Below are 22,243 nucleotides of genomic sequence, written 5' to 3'. Positions count from 1 at the left end.
GTAGATGTTCCTCCTAGTTATGTGCCTTGTTTATGATGTTGCATGCATGTTGATGGGCTGTTTACTTGAGTCGTTACCCCCCCCCCCTTATGTGTTCAAAGTGTAATTTGAGGACGAATGTTCCGAAGTGGAGGATAATGTAACGACCTAAAAAATAAACTAGAGTAACTAGAGCCTAATGTGTCTTCGTTTGTGTTCGTCTTCAGTTTTGGTGGTGTTTAGAGTTGTCCCGAGCCATGGTTGAGGTGTTTAGGGGTTAAACGTCTGGGTACGACTCCCCAAGGACCACCCAAGGGGTCCTTGAAAAGGACCCAAACACTGCCCAAAAGCTGTCAAAAACATCTTTGTTCACGGAGGCATATCACTCCCCGTAGACCAGTCCACGCCCTGTAGGTCTTGGGCATGGGGTTAGGACTTAGCCTAGGAAGGCTTAGCCTTCAATTGAAAGACACAGACCCAAACCACGGACCACCAGGATGGTCCGTGAGTGGTGGGTGTGAGTCAAGGGCTGAAATGTTGTCAACATTAATAATAAAAATATAAGAATTTATTTTAGTGAAATACTCAAGACTAAGAAGCCTAGTAGGATTAATTGAAATAAAAGAAAAGTCAAGATTATGTGTCAAAATTATATAACTTTCTTTTTAATTCAAATGAACTGTGTATTATACAAAAGGAAAAATAAAAAAGAGTGGATTAAGAAGAATTAAAAAAGGTGAACGTGGTGGATATGGATCCCACATTATAAAGTCAACAAAATAATTTCTTTATACAATTAATGATAGTTCTAACTTATAACTTCAGAAGTCGGCTAAGGTAAGTGAGGGTCAAATTTAAATGGTCATATCTCATAGCTCAAAACGAATTAGGTGGTCCATTACCTATCTAATTAAAGATATATGAGTCCTCTTTCCAACGGCATCGAGTTTGCCCAATTCCGATCTCGGAGTAAACAATTATGGCCAATATAGTGAAGCACTATCAGTCCCAGTCCAATCGACGGACCCAAACTATGGTTAGTAGATCAAACAACGGTCCGTAGATTGGGTTCCATAGATGCTGCCAGTTTTTGACATTTTATTTTTAATTTAGGGCCATGGGAAGTAATAAGTGAATAAATTAAGGGCTTAGGGGGTCGGTTAGGAGTTAATTAAATGACTTATATAAGTTTATTTAGACCCTAAATCAAAAATAATTTCCCTCACTTCTCAAATATTTCTCTCTAACTCAAGGAATAAGAAGGAGTGAGAGCTAGGGTTTTGGATTCAAGTCTTTCTTCATCAAATTTCTTGGGAGATCTTAGCAAAGGTATGGGAGTTCTTCATCTAGGGCAAGCTATCACCCTAGAGCCATTTCCAAAATGGTTTCGCGTTGTCAAAGTTTATGAAAAAGCCTTTTTTTCACTCAAACTCAAGCGTTCTTGCATGAAACGATTTCAAATGATATGATTTGTTATTATTAATGTTTAATTGATATTTTAAAGTGAAAAGCTCTATGAACCCTTAATTTCTCAAAAAACCCTAAAGTTGACTAATGAAGTGGGTTTATTGTTTATAATTGAATGATGATGGAATTATGCTTAGATTGAGTTGAATAGTTGATTTCTATTACTATCTATGTTTATCTATTGCGAATTGTTGGAGAATTGAGGAATGGTGATTGTGGCTTTGGAAAAGGGTAAGTGGACCTAACTTCATTGTTAATGTAGAATTGATACAGAATTGTGATAAATTGATGTGTGATCCACTTGTGGTGGAGGTGTTTACTTATTTAATGTATTATGATCATGGCCTTTAAGGCATTATATGAATAATTGAGTATTATCATGGTATTGTGTTGTGAATGTGATGTGAAGGAATTGAATGAGAATCGAATGAAGAAAATGTAATCATATAGTGAATATAAAGGTGTTCGTGGGGTCCCAAGGTGATCTTGTATAAAGTGTTATGGTATTGTGATTGAAAGTATGTCCTCTCTTAATGTTCATATGTGATGATGATGGAATGTGAAGGATTTCTATATTGTGATGTATGTCTTGAATTGGTAGACTTAGGTGCCTCTTCTTGATACATGAAAGCTATGGAATGTGATCTCTTTACTTGGTAGGCATAGGCATCCTTCTCTTGAGTAATGAATGCATATTGACTTAAGTGTCTAATTATGCATGAATTAGTAGATCCAAATTGGTAATCTTTTCTTAAATAAGTGAATGAATGAATGTCTAGGATCGGTAGACCTAATTAAGTTGGTTCCTTTTTATAAATGACTAAAGAGGCATTTTAGGCTATGTCTTGAACCAGTACACCTAAGCATGGTGCCCCTTCATGATGAGTCTAGAACCCTATCTGAATGTGAAACCTTGAAGTGGTAGACCTAATGGTGGGTGTCGTCTTCTTATGTGAATAAGGTTGTTGAGAAGTGTTGATATTCTTACCTCTTTCTTTATGTGCCTATTCAAGCCTAAAAGAAAGAGTTCCTAGTAGCTTTGTTTTATGTTTTGGAGTCTTATGTGAAAAATGAGTTTCCATATGTTTCTCCTTATGCTATGCATGTTCTATTTGAATTCTTGTTAAATGAGAAAAAAAATGAGTCTTTATGTTATGTGTTCGTCATGCTAATGTGCATTTAGTATGAGTTGTCTATTTGTTTCATGAGGTGAAATGGTGAACATGCTTAAATGTCGCATGAGTTGACTTATTGAGCATGCTTAAATGTGCTCTTGAAAATGTTGCATAATTGCGCTTTTATGAGTAAATTGCATAATGTGCTTAATAATTTCAGGATGATCATGAAGTGAATTGAAGAAGGAAGTTCCTCCAATGAAATGAGAAACGGTAAAGTTTGATGCATAAGGAATTGGTAGATGTATTCCTACTTTCTTGAATTGCATGAAGTTGTTTGAGCCTTATTGATGTGGAGTAGATGTTCCTCCTAGTTATGTGCCTTGTTTAGGATGTTGCATGCATGTTGATGGACTGTTTACTTGAGTCGTTACCCGCACCCCTTGTGTGTTTAAAGTATCATTCGAGGACAAATGTTCCCAAGTGGGGATAATGTAACAACCCGAAAAACAAATGAGAGTAACTAGAGCCTAATGTGTGTTCGTTTGTGTTCGTCTTTAGTTTTGATGGTGTTTAGAGTTGTCCTGAGACATGGTTGAGGTGTTTAGGGGTTAAATGTCCGGGTACGACTCCCCAAAGACCACCCAAGGGGTCTTTGAGGAGGACCCCAACACTGCCCAAAAGCTGTCAAAAATATCTTTGTTCACGGAGGCATATCACTCCCCGTAGACCAGTCCACTTCTCGTAGGTCTTGGGTGTGTGGTTAGGACTTAGCCTAGGAATGCTTGGCCTTAAATTGCAAGCCAAAGACCCAAACTACGGACCACCAGGACGGTTAGTAAGTGGACTCATGGTGGTGGGCGTGAGTTAAGGGCAGAAATGCTGTCAAGAAATCGACAAGGTAAATGATGTTCAACTTCAAATGGTCATATCTCATAGCTCAAAACGAATTAAGTGGTCCATTACCTAACAATTAAAGATATCTGAGTCCTGTTTCCAATGCCACCGAGTTTACCCAATTCTGATTTCGGAGTAAAAAGTTATCCCCGAAATAGTAAAACATTGTCAGTCCCAATCCAATCGACGGACACAAACTACGGACAGTAGATGAAACGACGGTCCGTAGATTGGGGTTCGTAGATGCTGGCAGTTTTTTGTCATTTTAATTTAAGTTGGGCCTTGGGAATTAATTAGTGAATAAATTAAGGGCTTAGGGGGTCGGTTAGGAGTTAATTAAATGACTGATATAAGTTTATTTAGACCTTAAATCAAATAAAATTTACCTCACTTCTCAAATATTTCTCTCTAACTCAAGGAAGAAGAAGGAGTGGGAGCTAGGGTTTTGGATTCAAGGCTCTCTTCATCAAATTTCTTTGGAGATCTTAGCAAAGGTATGGGAGTTCTTTATCTAGGGCAAGCTATAACCCTAGAGCCAATTCCAAAATGGTTTCAAGTTATCAAAGTTTATGGAAAAGCTTTTTTCTCACTCAAACTCAAGGGTTCTTGCATGAAAGGATTTCAAATGATAAGATTTGATATTATTAATGTTTAATTGATGTTACAAAGTGAAAAACTCTATGAACCCTTTATTTCACAAAAAACCCTAAAGTTGAGTAATGAAGTGGTTTTATTGTTTATGATTGAATGATGATGGAATTATGCTTAGATTGAGTTAAATAGTTGATTTCAATTACTATATATGCTTATCTATTGCGAGTTGTTGGAGAATTGAGGAATGGTGGTTGTGGCTTTGGAAAAGGGTAAGTGGACCTAACTTCGTTGTTAATGTAGAATTGACACATAATTGTGATAGATTGATGTGTGATCCACTTGTAGTGGGGGTGTTTACTTATTGAATGTATTATGATCATGGCCTTGAAGGCATTATATGAATAATTGAGTATTATCATGATATTGTGTTGTGAATGTGATGTGAAGGAGTTGAATGAGAATCTAACGAAGAAAAGGTAATCATATTGTGAATATAAAGGTGTTCATAGGATCCCAAGGTGATCTTGTATAAACTATTATGGTGTTGTGATTGAAAGTATGTCCTCTCTTATTGTTCATATGTGATGATAATGGAATGTGAATGATCTCTATAATGTGATGCATGTCTTGAATTGGTAGACTTAGATGCCTCTTCTTGACATATGAAAGCTATAGAATGTGATCTGTTGACTTGGTAGGCTTAGGCATCCTTCTCTTGAGTAGTGAATGCATCTTGACTCAAGTGTCTAATTGTTCATGAATTGGTAGACCAAGATTGGTAACCTCTTCTTAAATAAGTGAATGAATGTATGTCTAGGATCGGTAGACCTAATTAAGGTGGTTCCCTTCTATAAATGACTAAAGAGGCATTCTAGGCTATGTCTTGAACCAGTACACGTAAGCATGGTGCCCCTTCATGATGAGTCTAGAACCCTATCTGAATCTGAAACCTTGAAGTGGTAGACCTAATGGTCGGTGCCTTCTTCTTGTGTGTAATTATAGACTTAGAGACTGGTAGACCCAAAGGTGGTGCCCTTCTGTAGGAAAGTCAATGAGCTATCCTTAATGAACCTTGATCAATAGGTCCTTGTGGTGCCCTTCTTGGTATATGTGCTATGGGTCGGTAGACCTAATGATGGTGCCCTCTCTAGTACACACATGTGAATGAAAGCACTCTATGAGAACTAAGCTTAAGCACCGAGTGGATATGGTTAAGATGGTAGCTCTTCCCGAGTATGAGGCGACAGTACAGTAAACATCTTCGGATATCCCTTAAACCATGTGCCTACATAGGATGTGTCCTAGTTCTACCCTTGGCAAGTAGAACACCTTCCATGGTATAGGGTTTTATGACACCAGATTCCATGTCTAGCTCGCATGGTCTATGTCGGTTAATGCCTATTCCCATCATGTGGGATGTGTACTCTAGTTATTTGATAGGTTCAACAACGTGTAGGTAGATGTATGGGATGCTATCTACACATGGCACGAGTGGGCTTTGAAGATGCTAAAGTGAGTACCCTAAGACTTAATGGCTAATATGTGATATATGAATATGTCCTAAATGTCTCTCGTGAAGAATGTTGGCTCCTAAATGCTTAGAACGTGAAGATGCATGCTATATTTGACTTTTATTATGAATGTTGACTTATTGATATTATGTCGAAATAGAAAGGTCCTTATCTATGGTAGCCTTGAGGAATACTTAAGTGTGAATGAAGAGGTTGTATGGGCGGCCACTTCACGTTTCATTTAGGTGTGTCTTAACGTAACTTTAGTTAGAGGTTCTAAGATGATGAAATGACTTATTTGATGAATATGTTTATGTGTTGAATATTAGTACTGGTTGTGCATGATGGCTTGTGCTATGAAGCATGATAAGTTGTAAGTTCACGTTTGGTGGCCTTGGGATAATGCCTTAGTGTGGATGGTGGTATGGGACGCTATCCATACATTGCACAAAGTGTTGTCAAAAGGTTACTTGAGGTAGATGATTTAAGGTGAAGGAATGGGTTATGTTTTGAGTATGTGCTAAAGTAGTTAATGACTCGTATGCTGGTTATGGTCGGATATTGTACCTCTTATACTTGTGTTTTCATGAAGTTTTACCAAATGGCATTAACTCACGTTTCTCCAATAAACATCCCTTTTAGCCTGTTTTTGCATGGCTTCCATACTTAGTACTTAATTGTGCTAACCCCATTTCTTCCCCTCTTCTTTCTAAAGTGTAGGGATTGGAGATGTTGGTGTTCTATGGTTGATGGATGGGTTCCTAAGGTGCTTGAAGATGAAGACTTGGTGAGTCCTCATAGATTCGAGGACAACAACCAATATGTTCCTTTATGTCTTGTAGTTTTGTTTAGGTTTTGTATGGGCTTAGTCCCAATGTTGTACTCTAAATGTATTAGATGGTTTTGAGACATCATGTATAAAGTCTAGAAGTCTTCCGCTTGTTATTTAATTAAAAGGTGTTCTTTCGATTGTAAAGAAATTTTTAAATTTCTTATGGATTTTAGTGTCTATGCGATAAATGAATGTTAAGAGGCTTGTATTAGACCTCCGAGAGGTCGAGTACGCCGGTTATGACTAGGGGGTGCTCTCGGGTCGTGACAATAACCTAATCTACTCCATCACTACCTCCATTCGATAGATCTCTATACCTCTGCATACTTTCCTCTATCTTTGGGAATTTTAACTACTATTGCTCGTGATCACGTAACTTATTCTACCTTTTCAGGTAAAAATATTACCCAAGCTCTAAACATACTTTCTCATAAGGATCTTAGCTGAAACATGACTTACAGAAGAGAGTACAACTTGTTGTTCGCTTGAACTCACGATTCGAATGAACATGAGCGCATTCCTTTGAAACTCAACACTTAACTCACTCTTGGGCTTCTCTCAAGCCCCTCTAAAGTCTTACGACTTCCTCAAGATTTTTCTAAGAGTAACTTATTGATAAAGAACTGACTTTTCTTTTCAACTACCGCTAGTAGACGGGTAGTCGAATGAATCTGAGAAACACATGTGTATGAATAAATCTATATGATATAGCTTTGTTGCACGATTAGAGTATGAAAGAAGGGAAACTTTTCTAAAATGTTTGTAGTCCCTCATCTACAGAAGTGGGGCCCTCACAACCATAAATAAGATCCTACTTGACATAGCTTCATAGACACCCTAGGACACTTGAACTCTATGCTTTGATACCAAGTTTGTCATGACCCAAGTTTACACCTTGGATGTGGCTGGCACTTAAGAACCATCGATGGTCCCCAAGAGAACCCTCATCCTGGCTGACTACAAGAGAAAGACTAACTCAAGCATACAAAGCTTAAAACTGAATAAAATCAATAAACTCAAATACAAAGCTCTAACTCAAATGAATAATTTTGAATGTAACAAAATATTCAAGTAGCCAGAAATAGGCAACGAAAGTATTTAAAACATTTAATAAGATAAATAAAACAAACTTCTCAAACTCTATTGTCTATGTATAAAGCCTCTAACTGATAAATATGGAAGTCGGGACACGACCCATGACATCCTAAAAACTAATATAACCGAAAGTACAAGTGGAACCCTCCGGAAATGAGGATACTCACCATAGCTAACTTGAACTGCATGTGCTACAATCGAAGAGCCTGTTAATAATCCTGAATACATGTATCTGCATCATTAAACGATGCAGGCCAAATGACTTAGTACGTGGAATGTACAAGCATGTAAGGGGAGTTGAAAAGCATAAACATAGGCTTGAACTTGATAAAAAGGAAACCTACTTCTCTCTTCTCAACTCCCTCAACTCAACTAAACTCAAGAATAAGATACTCAACTCAAAGACATGATACTCTACTCAAAGGTACTCAACTTAAGATACTCAACTCCAGATACTCAAGGACAAAGCAACAATAAATGATGCAATATATGGAAAACTTGTAAAATAGTAGATAATAACACAATTGTATTGAAGAATACAATAATAACTCAATTTGTATGTAAAATACAATATAACTCTGTGGGAGATTTTCTAACTGACAACAATTACTATGAGCTATGTAATGATACAACATCTCGCCCATGCTTCCACAACCGTCCTATACTTTTCCGGGGTATAGAACCTCTCAACTAAGTGGATCCACTAGTCTATGCTAAAAAACATTAAGGAATCATCTAAAAAGTATGACCCTTTCTACCCACGTTGGCTACATAGTTTATGGAGCTCGAGTCATCTGAAATCGTCCCCATATCGGAGCTCAATACTACTCCCAAAAATATACTCAGCTCATAAGTTTAAAAACATAACTCTTTCTGTGGTTTGAGATTATTAGTCAAAATCATTCTCTTAAAAGAGATGGTACTCAAACTACTCAAAACCCTTTTGGAAATATCAGTTTCCTCTCATCTTAAATGTAAAATCATTTCCTCTTGAGAATACTTACTTACCATTTATCATTTAAAGACAATGAACTCAGCTCTACTCTTTCTCAACACAGTGCTCATGTCTTTAAAACAAGTTTTAAAACAATTTGTAAAGAAAACTTCTTAAAATAGGGTTCATGACGAATTATGAACGTGAACGACTTAATTCAAGGTTTTCAATAACCATGCATAGAACTCAATACTTGGAACTGAAAACTCCAGAACTCAAGGAGTCAATGATTCTACTTATCTCAAGAATGTTTGACTCGAAGGGTTCATGCGGTATTATGGGCATGAATTATTCAACTCAAGGACTTAATGATACCTCTCATCTCAAGATTACTTGACTCATAGGGATTATGAAGAATTATGGGGATTAACCACTCAACTCAAAGACCATCATGAGTAACATGTAGTAGTCCCATTATTAGGAATATAATCCCAAAATAATTAGGAACTCAATACTCAAGACTTGGAACTTGATGATACTACTCCTTTCAAAGATACTCAACTTACGGAGTTCATGTGGAATTTATGGACATGAACAACTCAACTCAAGAGTCTACATAACAATATAGAATTCATGTATACTGCTTTTCTCATTCTCATACTTACTTTCTCAAAACTTAGCTCAAATTGATAGTTAATCTCAAAGGATCAACGATTGAACTCAAAGATTTACTTGAACTCGACTCTTAACTCTCTCTTGAATGTGAATTATGAATTCAAGAGTTATGTTTCATGCTATGAACGTTCTCGTGATGATAAAGTAGACTTGTGAATACATTCTACTCACTCTCATGATCACCTACTTGAGTCTTGAAACAAGGTATTAGAAGCTGTAGAAGACTCCTAAAAAAGACTCAAAGGGACTTTCTCAAAATGTTTGACAGAACTCTCAAGACTTGACTTTAACTCTACCTTGAATTTGAATTATGAATTCCATGTTATTATTCATGTTATGGATTATTTCTAGGTGTATAGAAGTATCTTAGAGTGTTTAGGATCAAAGGGGAGGAAAGGTACCCTTCGAAAGAACTCAAACGGACGAAACGATGGAAAACGGGTAGGGGCAAGCGACCCTGGTGTACTGAGTGGCGTTGGGTGCGAACCCCTATACTACAGAGAATTATTGTTGGTTTACTGACTGGCGTGGAGCACCAGACAACCCTGACGTATTGGTGAAGCGTCGCCCCAGGCACTGCCCAGAAAACTTGACGACTTTCTTTACTCGTTTTCTCACTCTAGTTCACCTAGATTCGAACGGTTTCTTCCCCAATCACTTGGATTCAATTTCATAACATAACTACACACTAATATACTCAATAAAACCCTCAAAACACTCACTTTAAACTCAAGAAATCATCAAAAACCCAACAAAACAAGTTTTTGAATGAAACCTGGAAAACACTTATCAAGAACTTAAATCTTTCAATCTTTATGGACGAATTCAAGTATGAAAATCATGTTTGGCGTGTGGTTGAATGAACCTAATGGTATGGAAACTTACATACCTCTTAGGGATTTAACCAATGCTAAAAATCCGCAACAAAACTCAAGAACCTCTACAAACGCTGTGATCCTCTCCTTTTTTCTCTTTTTTTCTCTTCTTGAACTCTCAACTAAAATCCTAGGAGTATATTAGGATTATCAAACTGAACCCAATAGGATTAGACTCTTAAAACCCTCACTAAAAATGAATTTAATCTAATTTGGTAAGGAAAAGACCAAAATACCCCTCACTATTTTCGGGTAACTTTCCTTAACTGGACAACATAACTTCAAAACGGCATATCTCACTCATCCGAACTCGAAACTTAGCAAACTCGATGGCGTTGAAAAGTTGTTTCCAAGACCTTTCATTAGATATCCTATGGGTATCCTTACTGATCATGTGCTAAAATTTATGGTCATTTGAAGTTGACTCAAAACTTAAAAGAATTAAGGAATTACTTGAATGAATTCTCTTTAATTCTTTTTAGAACTCAAGATGTTATATCTAGTGACCTTAACACTTAATAAAAATTTCAATTCCTTGGTACAAAATTACTACTACGAAGGATGGTTCAAGTCTTAGCTCAAAAAATTTTTGGGTTTTAGACGATTTTTTTTTCTCGATTGTGTTGGAGTACTTCTCTCCAACTTCCAAGTGTTGGAGCACTTTCTCTCCAATTCAAGATATTTTTTCTCTTGGTTGTGTTGGAGCACTTCTCTCCAACTTCCAAGGTTGATGCCCTTCCCACCAACGCCTTTTCTTTTTATTTTTTTTCGATGTTTTTTCTCTTGGTTGTGTTGGAGCACTTCTCTCCAACTTCCAAGGTTGATGCCTTTCCCACCAAGGCCTTTTTTTGTTTTTTGTTTTGTGTTTGGTGTAGGAGCACTCTCTCTCCAACTCTCATCGATGCCCTTCCCATTAACTCCTTTTGTTTTTGTGTTTTTTCTAATTTTATCTTTGGTGTTGGAACACTCTATCTCTGACACTCGTCGATGCCCTTCCAATCAAATTCTTTTCTTTCTGTTTTTCTTTTTTTTGTTTTTTTTACTTTCTCTAACTTTTAATTTAGAGAAGAGTTTCTTCCTCTTGTGCTTGGTTGCACTTCTTTAAATTTGCAATATTTTTGTATGTTTTCCCTCCTTCCATATTTTTTCATGCATATATTATTCGTCCAACTTTTTTCAATATGATCATTGGCCAGACGGGCAACATATATGGGTCATAGCTGCCCGCCAGCAGCGAAAACTCCTTGATCTTCTACCAGGATTTTAAAAGCTATGATACCAATTTGAAGGAAAATATTTTATTTATAAACTCAAAGGTTATATATATTTTTGTATACCTATATTTTCATTATATTGAAAATAATTAGAAGCACCTCTATTTATATAGGTAAAAACAAAATTAAACTAGTTCTAGCAACCACTCTAACTAACAAATCTTAATTAAACATAAATAAGTAAATACCATAAATAAAAAATACTAAACAACTTATGATTTCTACTCCAACATTGAATTATTATTTTCAACATCTTCCATATCTTAAATGTCCAACTTCATATATTTTGTCTTTACAATCTTTTTCCTTCTACTTCAATAAGAAAAAAAAATAATTAAGTTCCTTCCATATCATAAATTTCCAAGTTTTTTTATGGTAAACTTTTTAATTCTATAAGCAAAAAAGGATAAATAATTAAGTTCCTTCCATATCTTAACTTTCTATGTTTTTTATGGCAATTTTTTTAACAACTCATATGAAATTAGGATCATATTCCTCTATAAATACCCAAGTTCGTAAAATTTCATTTTCATCACATTTAACATACAGTAGCATCGCCCCACTAAAGGTCTTACCATTTTGTTTTTATCACACTTTACATAGATTAGCATCACCCCCACTAAGGTAATTAGTTTAATTATTTCCATTTGCTTATTATATTTATTCGCATTAATGTTTCTATATAGGTCAGTAAAATCTCTCTATATTCGCATTGTTTGTTTGCTCTTTTTTGGGGGCTATTATAGAAAACATAAAAAATCAGCTCCAAAAAAATTGATTGTTATTGTGAATTGTTGTTGTAAATATTGTAGTTATAGAGATATGTAACTCTATTAAATAAAGAAAAATCTATATTTCTTGGTACATGTAATAAATAAAAATGAAAATGCTACCATTTTCTGATGATGAAGTGGATAGGAGGCGAGACATTGTTATGGAGTTGATGAATGTGAGACACAATCTGAGAGAAATTGATGCTCAAGAGCAAGATGCTGGATTACGATGCAAGGATGTATAATATAGAATCTCACATTTGTTCCTCAATTCTTCTTATATAGTGTCGCACATTCTCCAACTTCGCTCAGATCATTCGCTCTTGTCAATGTCAACATCAAACAATGGCGCCATTTTCCCTGTTATCTAATCACTTGACCAAGCTTTCTTTAGTTAATATAGTAAGACCTTTCTATGACAATTATTATTCCAAAAACATTTAGACATAAATTTTGCAAATACTATAACCCTAAATCTGAATCCATGTCCCAATCTAATTAGTGACCCAACCCCGACCCTAGCCCTAACAACTACCTATAGAAGTTCTTATAATCTTTCTACAGGGAAGAAAATAAAATAAAAGATACTTATGATAAAATAAGTTGTATCATTAAAGGCAACTTCTTTTATAGTCGGTATCTTCAATTTTTATTGTATTCCTTGTAGGAAGATAATAAAAATTGCTATGTTGGTTGATTGTTGGGAGGAAATGAACATAATATGCACAAGAGAATAAAATTTGATTTAATGTTAAACACTTTTTAAGTTTAATTTCTGTAATTTCTTTATTTATGGTCGTCAAAAATAGGTGAAAGATTTGTGTACTCAATTTCACTTGTGGGATACTATCAAGTGGGTATTTTGACATGAAAATATATAAAAAAAAATATTCACTCTATTTTAAATTTAAAAGTTGGAGGTGTGTTTGACCATAGTGTTTGCAAAGATCTTTTAGAATTTGAATGTATCTTTTTTTAAATAGGATTTATATTTCCAATTTTTAAAAACCTAGAAAATCACAAAACTTGACTAATTCACCTCAAGCATACAATCACAAGTGATCTATAAGAGTAATATCTCAAAATAGATAATCACATAATATCGTAGATTAAATCACATATACGAGCTACTACAAATAATGTTAGAGTGAGGAAAGTCTCTGAAGTAAGTGAAGTTATCCCATGTAACAAAAATACTTTATAACATGCAGTAAAACCACTGTTGTTTCCTTCCTAAATAAGGTCGTGTTCAATATGGAGAAATATTTTACTGTCTTTTCAGGTTCAATTGGCTAAATGTTTTGGAAAATTAGTGATCAATAATATGAGTAAGCATAGTCAAATATTTACTCACGCAAAAGTAGTTGTTGAATGTATCTCCCTAGAGATGTACTACTTAGTGTTTGTTGTGTTTGCCTATTGATTCAGATATATACTTATAGTTTGAATATTTCTTTATATTAGATAGTAACATATTATATTTGAATTAAGTATCGATATAAAGGTAGAAAGTATAGAGATTTTCAATTATTATCACAATTGGTGGTCCTAATTAATTGTTGTTTTAGAGAGATTTGACAGTAAAAAATAGTCTTTTTACTTATTTTTTTGTTTCTTATCCAGTAATTAATTTATCGTGGAAATGACGTTGTCAAATGATGACGGCGATAGAAGGCGGGAGATTTTCACGAAGTTTGAGAATTTAGGACATCATTTAAGAAACATAAATGTTATGATACAAGATGCTATATTACGCGTCAAGACTATAGTGGTGGATTTACTGATAACAAGACGTACTTCTTATTTTGGGAGATAAACTAAGCTAGAAAATGAACTTGAGACTTATTATAACACCTTTTATTGTAGATACCTTTGAGAATTTATTTTCTTCCCAATCGGAGGACTATAAGAATTGTTATTTTGTTTGTTGATTGTTGTCAGGAGAAAGAAATTTTTAATATATGCAAGAGAATAAATTTATTCTCTCTACATTTGAAATCTTATACCTATATGATGTGTTGAATCATGTGTATGTTTTTCATTTTCTCTAATAATTGACTTCACAAGATAGATGCAAGATTTGTGTACACACTATCGTATTATCAGATTCAACTTTTTTTTAAGATAGGCGTAAGTGAAGGGGAAATTGAGGAGGGAATTACACGGTGAACATTTTTCTATTTTATTATTTGAGTATATATTTGAAAGTTAATTATTTGAAAAAATATAAACAGGTTTACTTGTTTGGCAGGCACTTTATGTGGGATTAGTAAATTGAAAATACTTTTAATATAATATGGTATTAATTGCTTTAGTTGAGTTCAAACAATTTTTCTTAAATAGGCCTTAGATTATTGAAAATATTTTTACATTTTATATATGTGTTTTTTTTTATATATTTTTGCCAATATAGAATTAATAATATGCTCCTACCTAACCATCTCCCTTTCAAACTAATTAAGTTCTACATATACATGACTCATCACTTTATAGACTTTTATACAGATTAATAAATTGTGTGTCATCTAAATCATATGAGTATTTATGATTACCAAAGCACCCTGCAGACTAGTTTTTTGTTTATGCGTCTTCAAAGCTGACAATAAGTCGATCTGTAATGAGAAAAGGTACTAAGATGGCCCCACATTGTCACTCCACAATTTTCGTAGTCACTTTGTCAAATCGTTAGTCGTGATATCAATTATTGGAATAAAACAATATAAAACTACTCTTAACAAGGTCTAATATTATTATTTATTTTGGGTCGAGCTACCTATACAATTTCGATAAAAGGTTTCACACCATCGATCGGTTTTGTTGTTTTATGTATTACCGGTTTGACTTATCAAATTAAAGAACATACATGGATTGTAGATAGAAATAAAATAAAGCTAACAACTATTTTGTCCTTCTAATTAACATGACAACCATTTGATAGGGTACACTCTACCAACTGATTTAATTGCCCGTCGTGTAAGCCTCATACATGTCTTAAGAAGGAATGGTGTAATAGCACTGATAGACAAAGCATTCCCCACTGACACCGCCTTTATAGTAACGACAAACATCGTTGTGAAAATCTGGATATAGGGCTACATGTTGTCTAGGAACTTGGCACCAATTTCTTGCCTTATAGCACATATCTGCTCATTATCATAAGTCTTAAAAAAATTTGATACAAATTAAAATAATATATAACAAATAATAAACCTCTTTATAGATGAAGAGGTTCATGTAATATATATGCATGAATGGAATGAATTTCGCATCGCCGAAAGATGAGAACTATGGATTTCTAATAAAATTTGGCTAATTCTTCACCTTTTTAACCATCTTTTAAGGTGTGAACTAAGGTGAGCTCTTAATTCAACATGATATTAAAGTCAAGTCCGATTTGACGTAGAAAAAAATACATATGTGAAAAATTATTAATTTTAAATCATGTATTCATAATTTCAAAAGGGTAAGTACATTTGTTGGTTACAATCATGAGAAGTGTCACGCCCCGAGCCCTACACCTTGGGCAGGACAGGCACTCGAAGACCATTTTTGGCCCCAAGCGAACCCTTGGCCTGGTTTACTTAATTCAGCTGAAAACTTAACTAAACAGAGTAACTCCATGCAATGAAAGGTAAAACAACCTAACTGATGAAAACTGGCCAAAAAGCCAACTTGTGTCTCAAAATAGAATATTTATATATATACATAGATGAGAGACTCAATACTAAGTGACTGACTGTCTATGAAACCTCTATAACACTGAGATGGATGTTGGGACAGACCTCGGAACATCCTAATAAAGCAAAACTAGGAACACAAAATAATAGAGTCCTCCGGAAGGCAATGAGGCACACCATTGACTCTGGAGTGCTCAGCTGGATCAACGACGTGCTGGATGCTGATCCAGGGTACCTGCATCTGCATCACCATAAGATGCAGGTCAATTGGCATCAGTACATTGAATGTCCGAGTATGCGGGCTGGAAAGCTAAACAACAACTTAAGCTTGAAAGGAGTACAAAGGAACTCTTACCTTGGCTTTGTTCGACTCATGAATAACCGAACTCAATATAAATAAATATGATACATGCAATATATATAAAACTTGTAAAACAGTGTAAACAACTTAGTTCGGTAAGGATAAAACAATAACAAATTCAACTTTACTTATATAAAAGTAATATAACTTTAGCGGGAGATTCTTTAACCGACAACCACCACTATGAGCCGTAGTGATGACACAACGTTTTACCTCACGTTGTCCATGGACCATCCTATACCTTGCCGTGATATAGGACCTTACTTAACTTAGTGGATCCACTAGCTTAACCTACATGATCATCTAAAAAGTATGGCCCGTTATATCCCATGTTTGGCTACATGGTTCTTATGGAGAGTTTAGTTAATATGAACTTGTTTCCCCAATTCGGTGCTCAATACTACTACCAAAAATATACTTTAGCTCATAAGTGTGTTAAACACATTTTTCTTTAGTTTGAGATAATTGCTTAAATCTTAGCCCAAAGGCACTCTTGGAAAAACATAGTTCCTTTCTAACTCAAATTAAAAACATTATAAACTTCTTTGGGAATACTTAGTCCTTTAATAACTTGTGAGAAATGTACACAACTCTACACTCTTGGCTTAACTTGAAACTTGAGCCTTAAAATGAGGTTAAAACGTTCAATAAAGATTCGTGAAAAACTTTACAGACTTGTTTATACTTGCTTCTTAACTTCTAGACTTGACTCTAACTTCACTTGACTTTGATTCTAACTTTCCTCGAATTAGATTATAGATTCAAGGGTAATGATCTCATGTTTATGAATGAGTTCGTGATGTTTAGATGTACCTTAGGGTGATGAAAATAACTAGAAAACATAGGTACATTACCAAGGAACATGTATGAAAAAGTGGGGAAGGCATGAAGAGAACTGGCGTCCTTGGCGGTCTGAGAGGCGTGGGGCACCAGCCCTCAAGTTTCAGAGGGGCTGCTAGGGCGCTCTGTAGGGCACGCCACCCCATGGGGGGACTTCAGAACCCCTGTTTGGGCGCACTGGCTGGCGCGACGCCCCACCCTTTTTCCCCGAAAAACCGACTTTCTTCCTTAGTTTCTCCAACTCTAAACCGTCTCAACAACAAAAGTTCTTTCCCCAAACACTTAGAATCATTAAAACCCTTAATATACAATAGCTTTAACTCGAAATCCCTCCCGGAAACACGTACCTAACCAATAAGAAACTTCAACAACACAACCACAAGAATTCAACAACCACAACCAATCTTTTCTCGAAATTAAAACAAGTATGGCGTGTGGGGGAATGAACCAACCCAACACTATGATCTCGCATACCTTATTAGGGATCACCTCCGAAGAAAACCACGACGATCTTGACGAACTTTGCTCTTTCTTCTCTTTCTCCTCTTGTTTCTCTCTTCACTAACAACCCTAACTCTCACTTTTAAAAGGGAAAATCTGAATTAAAATCATTCTAGACCCTTTATATAGCTAAAAGAAATGGTTAGGGAAAAGGCCAAAATACCCTTACAAATTCGGACTAAACTGCCCTATGCCAACAACCCAACTACCAAAGAGCATAACTCGCTCATACGAACTCGAAATCGAGCAAACTCGGCGGCGTTGGAAAGATCATTCCAACGGCTTTCCAAACATAACTGGAAATACACCTAACTCATCTTGATCTAGGAGTTATGACCGTGTGAAGTTGACCAAAAAGTCATTGTTTTCCATCACTAAATTTCCAGATTCTGAATTCTTTCCAAAAATGACTATTTCCAATTACAAGCTTCTTCATAGCTATTTCAAATTGCATGGTGTTAAAATATCTCCCTCTTGGGAACATTCATCCTCGAATAAGGTTACTCTTACTAGGCAAAGGGTGTAACATCAAACTCAAATACCCAACAAGCAACCATGCAAATAACAACAATAACATGTTCACTATAATTTAAAGAGCACTAAGAAGGAAGATTGTACCTTGATCTGCATTTCCTCTAGATTCAAAGAGATTTGGATATATTTTTTTCATGTCCGCTTCAGCTTCCCAAGTACCTTCCTCAACAAATTGGTTCCTCCAAAGGACCTTGACAGAGGCAACCTCTTTTGTTCTCAATTTGCAAATTTGGCGATCTAAAATCTGAACAGGAATCTCCCCTTAAGATAAGCTATCATTGATCCTAATACTTTCAGTTGGTAGGATCAATGAAGGATAGCCTATGCACTTCTTCAACATGGAGATGTGAAATACCGGATGAACCGCTGCTAATTCCTATGGTAGCTCCAACTCATAAGCAACATTGTCAATCCTCTTGGCTATGCGGTAAGGTCCAATATACCAGGGACTAAGTTTCCCCTTCTTACCAAACCTCATAACCCCCTTCATGGGTGAAACTTTCAAATATACCCAATTATCTACTTCAAACTCTAATGCCCTTCTCCTAACATTAGTGTAGGATTGTTGACGACTCTGTACCGTTTTCAACCGCTCTTAAATCACTTTCACCTTCTCCATAGCTTAGTGAACTAAATCTGGTCCTATCAACCCTGCTTCACCAACTTCAAACCATCCAATAGGAGATCTACATCTTCTCCCATAAAGAGCTTCAATGGAGCTATCTGGATGCTAGAGTGATAACTGTTGTTGTAGGAAAACTCAATGAGAGGTAGGTGATCATCCCAACTCCCTTTGAAATCGATCACACAAGCCCTCAGCATATCTTATAAAGTCTGAATAGTGCGCTCTGGTTGCCCATCAGTCTGAGGATGAAATGCAGTACTTAAGTTCACCTTTGAACCCAAGCCTTTTTGAAAAGATTTCAAGAACTGTGCAGTAAACTGTGCACCTCTATCTGAAATAATAGGGACTGGGACTCTATGAAGTCTTACCACATCTCGAATATATAACTTGGCATAATCTTTTGCTGAATGGGTAGCCTTTACCGGTAGAAAATAGGCTGATTTTGTCATTTTATAGACAATTACCAAAATAGAATCATGTTGTCTGTGAGACCTTGGCAACCCTGTGATGAAATCTATATTGATCATCTCCCACTTCCATTCCAGAAGTTCTATATTCTGTGCCAAACCACCGGGCCTTTGGTGTTCAACTTTCACTTGCTGGCAATTTGGACATTTAGCATCAAATTCAGCAATGCCTTTCTTCATGCTATTCCACCAATAAACTTCTCTCAAGTCACGATACATCTTTGTTGAACCCGGATGAATGGAATATCTGGAGCTATGAGCTTCTTCCATAATCTTCTCTTGGAGTCCATCCACCATAGGTACACACAATCTACCTTGAAATCTCAATACACCATCTCCCCCTTGTTCAAAAGCTAATACTTTTTGCTTTTGAACATTTTCCTTCAACTCAAGCAAAATGGGATTTTGGTCTTGTTTATCTTTCACTTCTGACACTAATGATGACTTGGCCCCGTTTGTCACTGCTATTCCTTATTCTGTGGAATCCATTTGTATGACTCCCAAGCGTGCAATCTTTTGCTAACTCTCTCTTCCCTTCTTCAATATGGGTGGTGCTACCCATAGACAACATGCTTAAACAATCAACAGAAACATTAGCCTTGCCTGGGTAGTAAAGAATACTCAGGTCATAATCCTTGAGTAATTCTAACCACCTCCACTGTCTGAGATTAAGCTCTTTTTGAGTAAGTGCATATTGAAGACTCTTGTGATCAATGAATATATCAGCATGCACACCACACAAGTAATGACGCCATAACTTCAAAGAGAATACTACAACAGCCAACTCTAAGTCATGGGTTGGGTTGTCCTTCTCATGAACCTTCAACTGTCTGGAGGTATAAGCTATAACCTTTCCATTCTGCATTAAGACACAACCCAAACCAACTCTAGATGCATGACAATACACCACAAAACCTTGAGTACGTTCTGGTAAGGTCAAAACTGGAGCAGAAATCAACCTCGTTTTCAATTCCTGGAAGCTTTTCTCACAAGCTTCAGACCATTGAAATTTCACTTTCTTCTGAGTCAACTCGGTCAAAGGAGATGCAATAGACGAGAATTCCTCTACAAACCTTCTATAATAGCCAGCTAAACGAAATAAACTCCTAATATCAGTTGGAGATGTGGGTCTAGGCCAATTCTGTACAGCCTTAATTTTCTGAGTATCAACTTAATTCCATCATCAGATACAATGTGGCCTAGGAATGCCACAGAGTCAAGCCAAAACTCACACTTAGAGAACTTGGCATACAACTCCTTGTCTTTAAAAGTTTGAAGAACTATTCTGATATGACTAGCACGATCTTCTTCATTCCATGAATAGATTAGTATGTCATCAATGAAGACAATAACAAACATATCTAAATAAGGTTTGAAGACTCTATTCATAAGGTCCATGAATGTTGCAGGTGCATTTGTCAAACCAAAGGACATGACCAAAAACTCATAATGACTGTATGTGGTTCTGAAAGTTGTCTTTGGAATATCACATTCCCTTACTCTTAATTGATGATAGCCCGATCTGAGGTCAATTTTCGAAAAACAGGTGGCACCCTGAAGCTTATCGAAAAGAGCATCAATCCTCGGAAGAGGGCAATTATTCTTCATAGTAACCTTGTTCAACTGGCAGTAATCTATACATATCCTAAGGGAACCATCTTTCTTTCTCAAAAACAAGACCGGAGCTGCCCAAGGTGAGACACTTGGTCAAATGAAACCCTTATCTAGGAGATTTTTCAACTGCACTTTCAACTCTTTCAACTCTGTTGGTGCCATTCTATATGGTGGAATAAAGATAGGACGAGTATCTGGAATGAGGTCGATGCCGAAATCTATTTCTCTCTCAAGAGGAATTCCGGGTAGGTCATCAGGAAAAACTTCTGCAAACTCTCTTACTATAGAAAGTGATTGAATATGAGGTATCTGAACACTATAGTCATTAACTCGGACTAAGTGATAGATACAACCCTTCAAAACTAATATTCTAGCCTTAAGGAACAAAATGAAACGACCCTTAGGCACCGCTGAACTACTACTCCACTCTATCACTGGCTCATTCAGAAACTGAAACTTGACCACTCGAGTTCTACAATCTAATGATGCATAATAGGCATGAAGCTAGTCTATACCTAAAATAACATTGAAATCTGATATACCGTGAGTTTTCGGTATTTCTAATACATTTCACTTACAAGTTGTGTGTGTCTAGGGCCTTTTTATATTGGTTTTTATGTGTTTTTATCATGTTTTGCAGGAAAGGAGTTCAGGAGCGGAAGTTAGGGATAGCTGAAGGAAATGCAGAAAAAAGGCATTCACAGAGTTGATCTACAGACCGTAGGTCCATTCACGGTCCGTAGGTTATGACCGTAGATCAGCAGGCATGGTATTGAGGACAAATCAGGGAAATCTGACCGAGTATGGAACCACGGTGCCCATTGACGGTCCGTAGATTGATCTACGGACCGTACTGTTGATCCGTAGAGTGAGACTGCGAGGGTTCCAGTACCTGATTTTTGAAGATTCTATGTATGAAGCTACGAAGGGGATTGACGGACCGTAGGTCGATCTACGGTCCGTACCGCTGGTCCGTCGTTTGCTTCAGAGAAGCTAATTTTTGGAAGTCAGTCTCGTGGATTGAAAACGCGTACCTGAACAAAACTTTCCTCAATTTGTTTCCTTTTTTATTTAGGATTTGTTTTCTATAAATAGGACATGTAAACCTCGTTTTTGGGGGTTAGACACTATTATTCTATTTTTGCTTTTCAACTTTGGAGATTAATTTGCAACTCTAGCAATTATTGATTTACCAAGTTCGTTTTGAAGATTTTGGCTTTGCAATTCAAGTTAAATTTCTGGGTTTATTATTCTCTTTACGTAAGTTCATGATTTCTTCATCTACAATTATGAATTGTGTTCTTTGCCAATATGAGTAACTAAATCCACAACTAGGGTTGTGGGAACCATGATCGATGAACAAAGTATGAATAGTAAATAAGCAATTCTAGACTAGTATTTTGCATACATTGATAATTTTTTTGTTTAGAAGTCTTTTTAACGGTGGCCAACGTTAGAACTCTCCTTATTACTATTTGCCGGACCAAGCAGGTAATTAACAAGAAAAGAATTATCAACATAGATTTAGTGTGATACTATCTAATAGGCTAGTGTCGATTGGTGCGAAGTAATAACTAAGCCAAACATCGATTATGATGTCTTA

This window comes from Solanum stenotomum, chromosome 2 (assembly GCF_019186545.1).
Source record: "Solanum stenotomum isolate F172 chromosome 2, ASM1918654v1, whole genome shotgun sequence".
NCBI classification, from domain to species: domain Eukaryota; kingdom Viridiplantae; phylum Streptophyta; class Magnoliopsida; order Solanales; family Solanaceae; genus Solanum; species Solanum stenotomum.
Note: the sequence above shows the minus strand (reverse complement) of the source record.